This window comes from Pseudopipra pipra, chromosome 1 (genome assembly GCF_036250125.1).
Source record: "Pseudopipra pipra isolate bDixPip1 chromosome 1, bDixPip1.hap1, whole genome shotgun sequence".
Taxonomy (NCBI): Eukaryota; Metazoa; Chordata; class Aves; order Passeriformes; family Pipridae; genus Pseudopipra; species Pseudopipra pipra.
Window position 1 is genome coordinate 28,715,006 of NC_087549.1, and position 8,975 is coordinate 28,723,980.

Genomic DNA, 8,975 nt, shown 5'->3' on the forward strand with positions numbered 1-8,975 from the left:
TACCTCAATGATTTCATAAAGTTACTCGGCTTTTGGTCTGAGTCCTTTTTGTACCAAAAATTGTCTGCATGAAAATGAATGAGAATGCTGTAACAAACACCAGGAAATTTACTATACTTCTGTTGGAGGTTAAAATAAAAAAGGAACTAATCTCTTTTTTTACATTCTACATGAATCTTCATAGAGGTTGAGTGAACTCAATAAAGTTTTGAAATATTATTGAAAATACGTGAAATCTTGTGTCAGATATCACATATTTGAAAAGAGTGAACCTTGCCTACTAAAATAGTGTTAGGTTTACAACCATAAGTGTTTTTAAAATCTTGAAAAGCTACTTGGGTCATACATGCTAAGGATTTCTGAAGTACAGCAGGTACATCTGCAAATCTAGATGCTAAAGAAAGTATTAATATAATTTACAGTTTAGTCAGGAGAGAGCAAAGGAATGGAAACTTCGAGGTTTGTAAGATATTTTGCTAACCCAAAATATTCAGTATCACATGAATAAACATTTTTGTTCAGGGGACCTTGATTTTTAGTTACAGAGTTGGAAAATGTGAACTTGTTCAGTAGCCATGTGGTATCACTTCACCTATGTTACTGTTTAATGAATGGTTACCTCCCTAAGGGACATGGAGAATTTGAGGTGCCTATTCAGGGTGGCCTTGAACATCTTGATCAAGGTGGATTCCAAGTCTGTCCCATACTGAATTCTTTTCTGGTGTGCTTGCTTCTATTCTGGCACTATTTCCCACCCACTTCCTTCTCTTTTTACTCACTGCTGCAATTTTAGCATGGAAGAAGCCAAGTTTCAACTATTTCATTTATAAGAATTTGACAGTAGAATTCTGTGTTCTGTAAACTGTGCAGAGGAACATTCCAACTGGAATTGTAGCAGAGTGAACTAATACAAGATTTGCAACTAGTAACCTTGTTCTTTTCTGTTGTAGGTGATTGCCTTAATAGTTCAGCCACAGATTTACAATGGGGGTTTTTTCCTCTTAGTTTTAGATTTTAATACATTGTACCCAAGTTAATATTCCAGGGGGGTTGATTTTCTTAAATAATACATCTTTTAATAATCCTGAAGGATTATTTTTTATCCTCCAAAGCCCTTGCAATCTGCCCACACCCCTTCCCTGCTTTTGATTTGTATACTCCTAAATCAGTTAAGATGATGACTAGTACTGAAGCAAGAATGAGTCCTTATAAAACTCCCATACTTTTCCCACCGTGACGACCATTAGTTACTGTGAGTACAACAGTGCCATTGAACCAGGTTGAGGAAGGGAATGAAACTGCACCAGCCAGTGGTAGGAGAGCGCAGCCTACGTTGTGCACTTCCCAGCGGGCTGTTGTGCTCACCTCTGTGTGTTAACTATCTCTGTTGGGGGAGGGGGTTGGGGTGTTAGAGTTGCAGAGAAAAAGGACAGGGAAAGCTCCTTCTAGATATGTCTGTCCCAAACTGGTTTTACTCTCTGCATATCATTAGAGCACTACATGATTTTTTTTTTTCTCTCCGTGGTTCCTATTCATTTGTTGAAATGTAGCTATGGAGCAGCAGCAATTGCCCTGCCAGAAAAAAAAAACCTCATTTCTAGTAGAACTTTCTGTAGGAAATCTTATGTGATTTTGTTTGTAGAGGTTTTTTTCCTGTTATAGCAGGTTCTATTACACACTGGGGGAGGAATTCGGAGGAGTTATGCTCTGAAGTTGCTGCTACAATCAGTTTTTTCAAGAAATGTCAAATAAATACTCCAAGGTCACAGATAACCAAAGAAGGGAAGAATCCTGTAGGAAACACTCCATTTATGGAACACCAGGTCTTAGGAGTCTTTCTTCCTATCATTCCTTTCTATATTTCAGTTAAGCCTTTGTGCCAGAGATCAGAGCATTCAGTTTACTATACAGGTCCAACATTCAAAAGTAGGTATTTTCCTATAAAATACAGGACGTGCTTTAGGGTAACTGAACTGTATGCTCATATCCATGTTTATTTGAATCTGGAGAACTGATAATGCAGCCATCTCCAAAAGATGTCTCTTTTAAACAGTTTGTACTCTGGCTGAGCAGTCAGTGTACTGACCAATGCAGTTCTTGTTCTGTATTTTTATTATCTTCAACAGATTTTCAATGCATAGGATCTTAACCTCCTAGAGGAAAGATGAAAGAGAATGGAAAAGGCAGAGGAGAAAGGGGATTTTTTTGTCCATAGTTTACACTTGAGCATTTTTCCCCTTTGAAAGTGAAAATTCTTTCACTCATTTGCTGACCAGAATCGCATTTCCACTCCATGTTGGTTTCTGTGTTGTGAGTGGTGTAGGTTCTATGTTATCATAACCCATTCAGGAACCTCTTTATAAGGTTTGTTCTCCCATAGCACTGGTGTTTCTTTGCCACCCCTTGCTGCACTAACCTTTATCCCAGTCTTGTTTCAAAGGGGGCAACCTTTTGTATTTGGTCCTTCTCAGGTTTTGCACTGCAAGAAAAACACTGAGCTGAGGGCTTTTGTTCAGTGTTTTTGATCTCCTTCCAAAGTTTGGCTTACCTTTTGTTTCTGATGCAACTGCACAGATCTGGAGAAGTGGAGAGGTAGGAAAAATGCATTCCTTTACACTAAACTCTAAAAGAATAATGTATTCTTATCTTGTAATAGATACAAATTTTTGTCATCTCAGAGTACTAGTGACTGTTGGCCACATATATCCTGCTGTTACATATTATTCTCCAGTTGGATAGCTCGAGCTTTAAGCTGGAGTACAAAATGTTGCTCTTGAAATTTCTCCTTGCATTGATGAATTCTGAACCACTCTGGTGGTAGTTCCAGAGTCAGGAAAAGGCTGTCATGAGACATGTCTAAGCATGACCCCATGTCACATACAAAGCATTCTTTTTCTTCTGGTGGGCACATTTTAAAGCCCTGAACTGCAGTTTTAACCAGCATCATGAAAAAAAAGTGATACTGGTGTTGAAGGATCCTGTTTAACAGGGGTTGGGCAGAGTTACACTTGGGCTGCCCAGAGTGCAGGATGTGCACGGGCAGGATGTTTCCGAGACAAGCATTTTTCACTATCGTGTAGAAGTAACAGGACAGCTGAAGGAGCTTTGTAAATGACTGAGTCCTCAAATGTCATTCTCTTCAGCTGGATAAATCAGAAAGCCTGATGTGACAGAGAATTAAAATTTTTAACATGAAGTCTTTCTGCAACAGAACAGTGCCTGACACTGAAATTGCAATTCAGGAAATCTAGTGATGTTCTAACTCAACTAGCAAAGCTTCTCTTTCTATACCTTTAACCTCCAACCAAAAGGGAGAAAAGAAGCCTGTGATGCGTTTGTCTTGTGTATAACTCAGATCCTTACAGTCTTCCTGTCCCTCCGTGTTTGTGTGACTTGTGCCTTTTGTGTCTTATAACAGATATCAGAGCATCCAGCCCAGGCTGGAATTCTGGTATTGCTTGTAAAGATCACAAACTGCAAGCAGGGTAGCATGGCTCTGGAGGAGGAGGAGGCTTGGAAGTGGAACTGCTGAACTTGAATAATCATTTCAGTCCTCAGAAGTGCTGTCCCTGCTAGTCAGAGCTGAACCCTTCAGCTTTGGGGGACAGGGACATCAGAGAAGAGATCCACCCCCACAGTGCAGAAACCCTGGGTTTCAGTCTGGGTCTTCCTGCCAGTGGGTGCTGGGGCTCATGTGACTAAAGCACTGGTGTAATAAATGGGATTCTGGGGTCAACTCCCAGCTCTGGCTGAGTCTCATCTGTCTTAAGGGAAGTTGGCAAGTTCTGCACCTTAACACTTTGCTAAACCTTCAGAAGCAGTACTCCAACCTATGTTTTTCTGGTTTTCAACACAATTTTCATTGAGACCTTTCCCTTTTTACGCCTTTTAAGCTCTTCATGGAGACCTTAAAGGCCTACTGATTCATACTCAGTACTTCTTTGACTTGAGGATCACGAAGGTGCTCTCCAAATACAGAATTTGTCCCCATTTTGTATCTGAGAGGTAGGTATTGTATTTCCTTCTGCTCTGCAAATAAGGAAACTGAGGAAGAAAGCAATTACATGATTCACTCTAATAGCACAGTCAGTTGGTACAGTCCTAGTGTTGCTGCTGATCCCATAAGCTTGTCAGCAGGTTTAAATTGGATGATTTGATGATCTGGTGAGACTGTTGCCTGTATAGTACAGCAACTTTGTCTTGAGATATCTCAGCTGGGTTTCAAGTAGGTCTAAATATCCTTGCTGATACATTACTAGCTGCTGCTAGATTTTATAATATTCCTTTCCTCTATGAGTTCAAACTGAAAACACTAGGAGGTTTGCATTAATATAGTGGAGAAACAAGCCTCTGCTCTCTGAACCCCCTGTGGATTAATGCTTTTCATCTAGACAAAACCACAGCTGTTTTATGGAAATGTTGAGAATGACTATGAAATGCTGCTTGCTGTTTGGCAGTTAATGTGGGTTTGTCAAGCATTGCTCATCTGACAAGCGCCTACTGGGAGAAGGTTGCACACTGACCTTTCAAGATCTCATTATTGCTTTGCATGTTCAATAGATAGATAGATAGGAGGTAGCTTACGAAGCAGTTGTAACATGTGGCAAACCTACAGCATCTCTCCTCCCAAATTTCCTGTGGCCCTTTCCTAGACATTCTTAGCATTTCTGATAACCAGGTTATGAGGTGGATTTTTTGTGATATGATGGGGGTCTCCCTTTTCTCCTCATTTTGCAGTATAAATATGCCTGTTACACAGATGAGCAGAGGCAAGGGGAAAGAGCTCTACCCTATTATGGCAGCCGCTTTGTACATTCAGAGAAAGTCTTGCTCTGAGAAGTTTATTTTTTGTGTGTATGTGCAATATATGGCCAAGGGAATAATAACTTGCATTGGAAGAAGCAGATGAGAAAACTGTCTCATTCTGTGTAATCTTTTGAAAAAAAATCAGCCATTCAGTAAGATGCTGATGTGCCTATAGAGGCATTGCTCCTGCTTAGGTGTACAAAAGCAGACCAGAAAAGTGAGTTTCTTGTGGAGATAACTGTGGAGAACACCAGTCAGATCTGACTTTGTTGTCCCTACCTAAATGGGCAATTAAAAAATAAGTTGAGAATGTTGCAAAATAATTGTGTGAAGTAATGTGTTATGAAAGAGCATTAAACAATTAAAAATTAAACTCAACCTTGCTGTGAGTTAACCTGAGAAACAGAACATGTGCAAATAATAACTTTTATCTATTTCTGCTGTCAGCATGCTGCAGTTCACTACTGGCATCCTCTGAGACATGTTTCAGTTCTGAATCTAGAAAATCATGGAAAGACCAGCATCTTTCACTTTTCAAATGACGTGAGTTGCACAAGACTCATGATCGTCCAAAGGTCAGAGCACAAGATCTCTCAACAAAGAGGCTTCTCTGTTCTGCTCTGGTGAAGCAGCTGTTGGCTCAGATTTCAGTTTATTCAGACACAATATGTGCTCTAGACAGATTCTCAGGCTACATAAATTAATGTCTCAACTAGTTATCACTTTCCTTCATCATTATTTTCTCCTATTGTCTTCTTTATAAAATTCTTTATAAAATAACCCCCTTTGTGCTCACCCACAAGTGCCTGATACAACACAGATAAGATCCGTTCTCAGATTAGTGCTGTTACAGAACTTCTTGGTTCACACAGGAGGATTTTTTTCCCCTAGCTCAGTAAACTGAAGTGACACATTTTGCTGACAAGCTTGCAAAGCACTGGGAGCTGGAACCTGAAAAGTGTGAGGTGGTGTCTGCTAGCCACGTTCCGCTATGAACTTCTGAAGCTGTGAACCCAGCCATAGGAAGCGTTACCACAGGACAGACATGCTCTGAACCCTCACAAGGGCTGAGACTTGAATGAGAAAGTTCACAGTTCAGTGTCAGCCTGCTGCAATGACATTCAGCTGCAGCCAGTCACTGCAAGGCACAATTTGCTGAACCAGTATTCAACTGTTCCTTGAAAATGGGTACTTTTGACTGATTTAAAGCTCTGAGCTTTATCGTAGCTCCAGTTTGTCATGGCATGAGTGCATAAAGAGGGGGCTGGTGAACTTCTGCATGAAGGTCTCCTTCTGAGTTCCTGCATCAGTCCAGAGCAGGGAACAAAGCTGGGTGCCAAGGTAGCCACAGACAGAGGCAGGGAAGAGAAGGAGGCCAGAAAAGCAACCAAGAAGGTGGGTTAGTATTTAAAAGAGCATTTTAGCTTTGAAAAAGTGGGGATTTGTGGAGGGAGCAGGAAGGGTGGGAGGGTTTCACCCCTGCTTTTTGAGCTGCAGGCTCCAGCCTGCTGGAGTTTCGTGATGTACACTGAATCCAGAGCTCCTCCTGGAGGTCCACAGAGTCCCAGCCCCTCAGCTGACAGAGCTCACTGCTGCTGGGCAGCGACAGCAGCGCACCAGGCACTCCAACACCCCATATATATATAGGGTATGTACAGTAGGTAGGTAACACAACAACCATACATATGCCTATATGTTGGCAGTCCTAGCTGCCTCCGGTTAGTTCAGCCCCTTGGGTAAGCTGAGTCCAATCACAAAAGTAAAGCTAAGACATCTGGATATATTTACATATGAAATATATCTGAAGACTCACATTCCTCCTAAAGTGCATGTTTCATTTTTTGATGAAAGAGTGCTAAACTCAGGATGGGGATGGGGGGGTTGCCCATGTAAATCCTGTTTGAACCCACAAAACACTCCTTGCCCCTTAAAACAGTAAATCTGTGAATGCTCATGTCAGAGCAGTGGGAGGTATCAACACTCATTACCTCCATGGAAACAGACCACCAGCTCAGACCAATTGGCCTTCCACCTATTTTCTTAAATTTAGCTCACAAACCACGGATCCTCGACTTAATATACACCTTTCTATTCAATCCTAGGAGAACCAGCTGCCTGCTGTTTGAGAAGGCTAGCTGAGGGGGTACCTACACTGCCCTGCTGGCCTTAAAAACAGCCTGGGTAGCACCAGCTGGTGAGGCAGCACATGGGTGTAAAGAATTTGGGCTTGTCCCTCACCCAGCCTCTCCAAAACGGCTTTTGCCTGAAGCTGATCTTGGCAAAGAGGAAGACAACAATCAACTGTATCACAAAGCAACTGGGGAATTACCAGAAGACTGTAGTTGCAGGGAGGGAAAGTCATCTAAGCAGACACACAAACAAAACATAAAAATGCAAGGATGTGTAGTGTGCAGGAGAGGAGGAGAGCGAGGCAGCAGAGGGGCCAGTGTGACCCTGCCAGACACAGCCATCCTAACTATACAAGGTTGTTCAGGAGTTTCTAATCACACATTAACATTTCATAACTATACCTTCTAGCTTTATCTGCAGATATTGCAGATATTGTTCCCAAGTGTATAGTTCAGCAATGGCCAGGTAATTACATGTTGATAACAAAACAATAAACCACTTGAACTGCGATCAAAGTCACATCAACCAGGTACATTTTTCCTACAATATACAGCTGACTGAACAGTGCTATGACAGTGGGTCTTGCCAGCCTCTGCAATGGGGACAGATGTGAGAAAATAGGGCAGCTACGTGAAATTACAGTATTTGTAATTGCTTAAGATGTTCAAGCTAATCCCTGCTGTTAAATCATTTCTGAGACTAAAGCTTCCTCCTTATGTTTCTAAAAAAAATGACATCATTAAAATAATATAAGCTCTACATCATGAAAAACTGTGATATTTTCTCATTGCAAACATTCCCTATGCACGCCCAACCCATTCTTCCCCCCCCTACAGCCATATACACAGCCAGCATGTGTATATGCTGCAACAGTCACTGGACATTTTGTGACACCTTAGGGATTTAGAGTCAAACACAAGCTGCCCAAGCAATTGAAATCTTTCAACACCAGACAACTAACAGCGGTCTCAAATCACTGCTCCAGCACTTCATACATATGTATAAATATAAATGCGTGTATATAAAATGGGAGACACTGTGCACACACACTCTAAGGAGATTCTAATGAGATGCGTGAAAAAATGTATTTTTTGTGTCACTTCACATTTGCCTATAGTATTTTTTTCTTTTTTCATGTTTAAAAGACTTGATAATTCTTTTCAACTAAGCTCTGGAAAATGAAAAACACATATTTCTGAAAAATGACGAGATGTTTGGGTCAGAGGTGGGGAGAGGGAGGTATTTTGGGCACATTAAAATAAAAGGATCTATCACAACGCAACTGTTAAGTGAGAAGGAATGCAGCCCAAACACCAAAGCATACACTGGGGTGGGGTTTTTTTATTGGTTGGTTGTTTTTATCAACCAAATCACCTTGGAAAAATTCTTGAATTCTAATGAAAGATCAATACATCAAAAAAAATGTTTCTGAATATTCTCATATCCTCTAAAGAGCACTGTATCCTAATGATAGTGTAAGGAGGGTACTTACACTTTTGCCTGATAGGAAAAGAATTTTAATGCAACCATGTAACACAAACATGACACTAAAATATTTATTTGCTATATGTATATATTAATTATTTTCACTTTTTATTAATATATTTTCACCTTTTTAAAGCTATCCAGGTTAAAAATGTCCAAGCCTGTTCAGAGAAGTAAACATTTTCAAAATAAATAAGGAACAAGAAAGGAAGTCAGCTATAGTACACCATCTGCTGCCACAGTCCTCTTGTAAAATATGTTCCAGTTAATAGAGAATACATTTACAATAACATGTTGACACTATTCACTCTCGACTGCTTACATACTGAACAAATACCATCTTGACATGAAGTGAGACATATGTTTGAAAAAATAAAGGGCCATTTGTTCCAGTGTTAACTCAATTTACACAGGAAAGAGCCACTCCCTCAGCTGAATTAAATCCCTAGAACCCCTTTGCCTTTGAAGAAAACCAGCCTCCCAAAGAAATATAGCAACAAGCACTTCGGTTCTGGCAGTCCCTGGTGAATATTGGTTTGTGTACATCACTACAG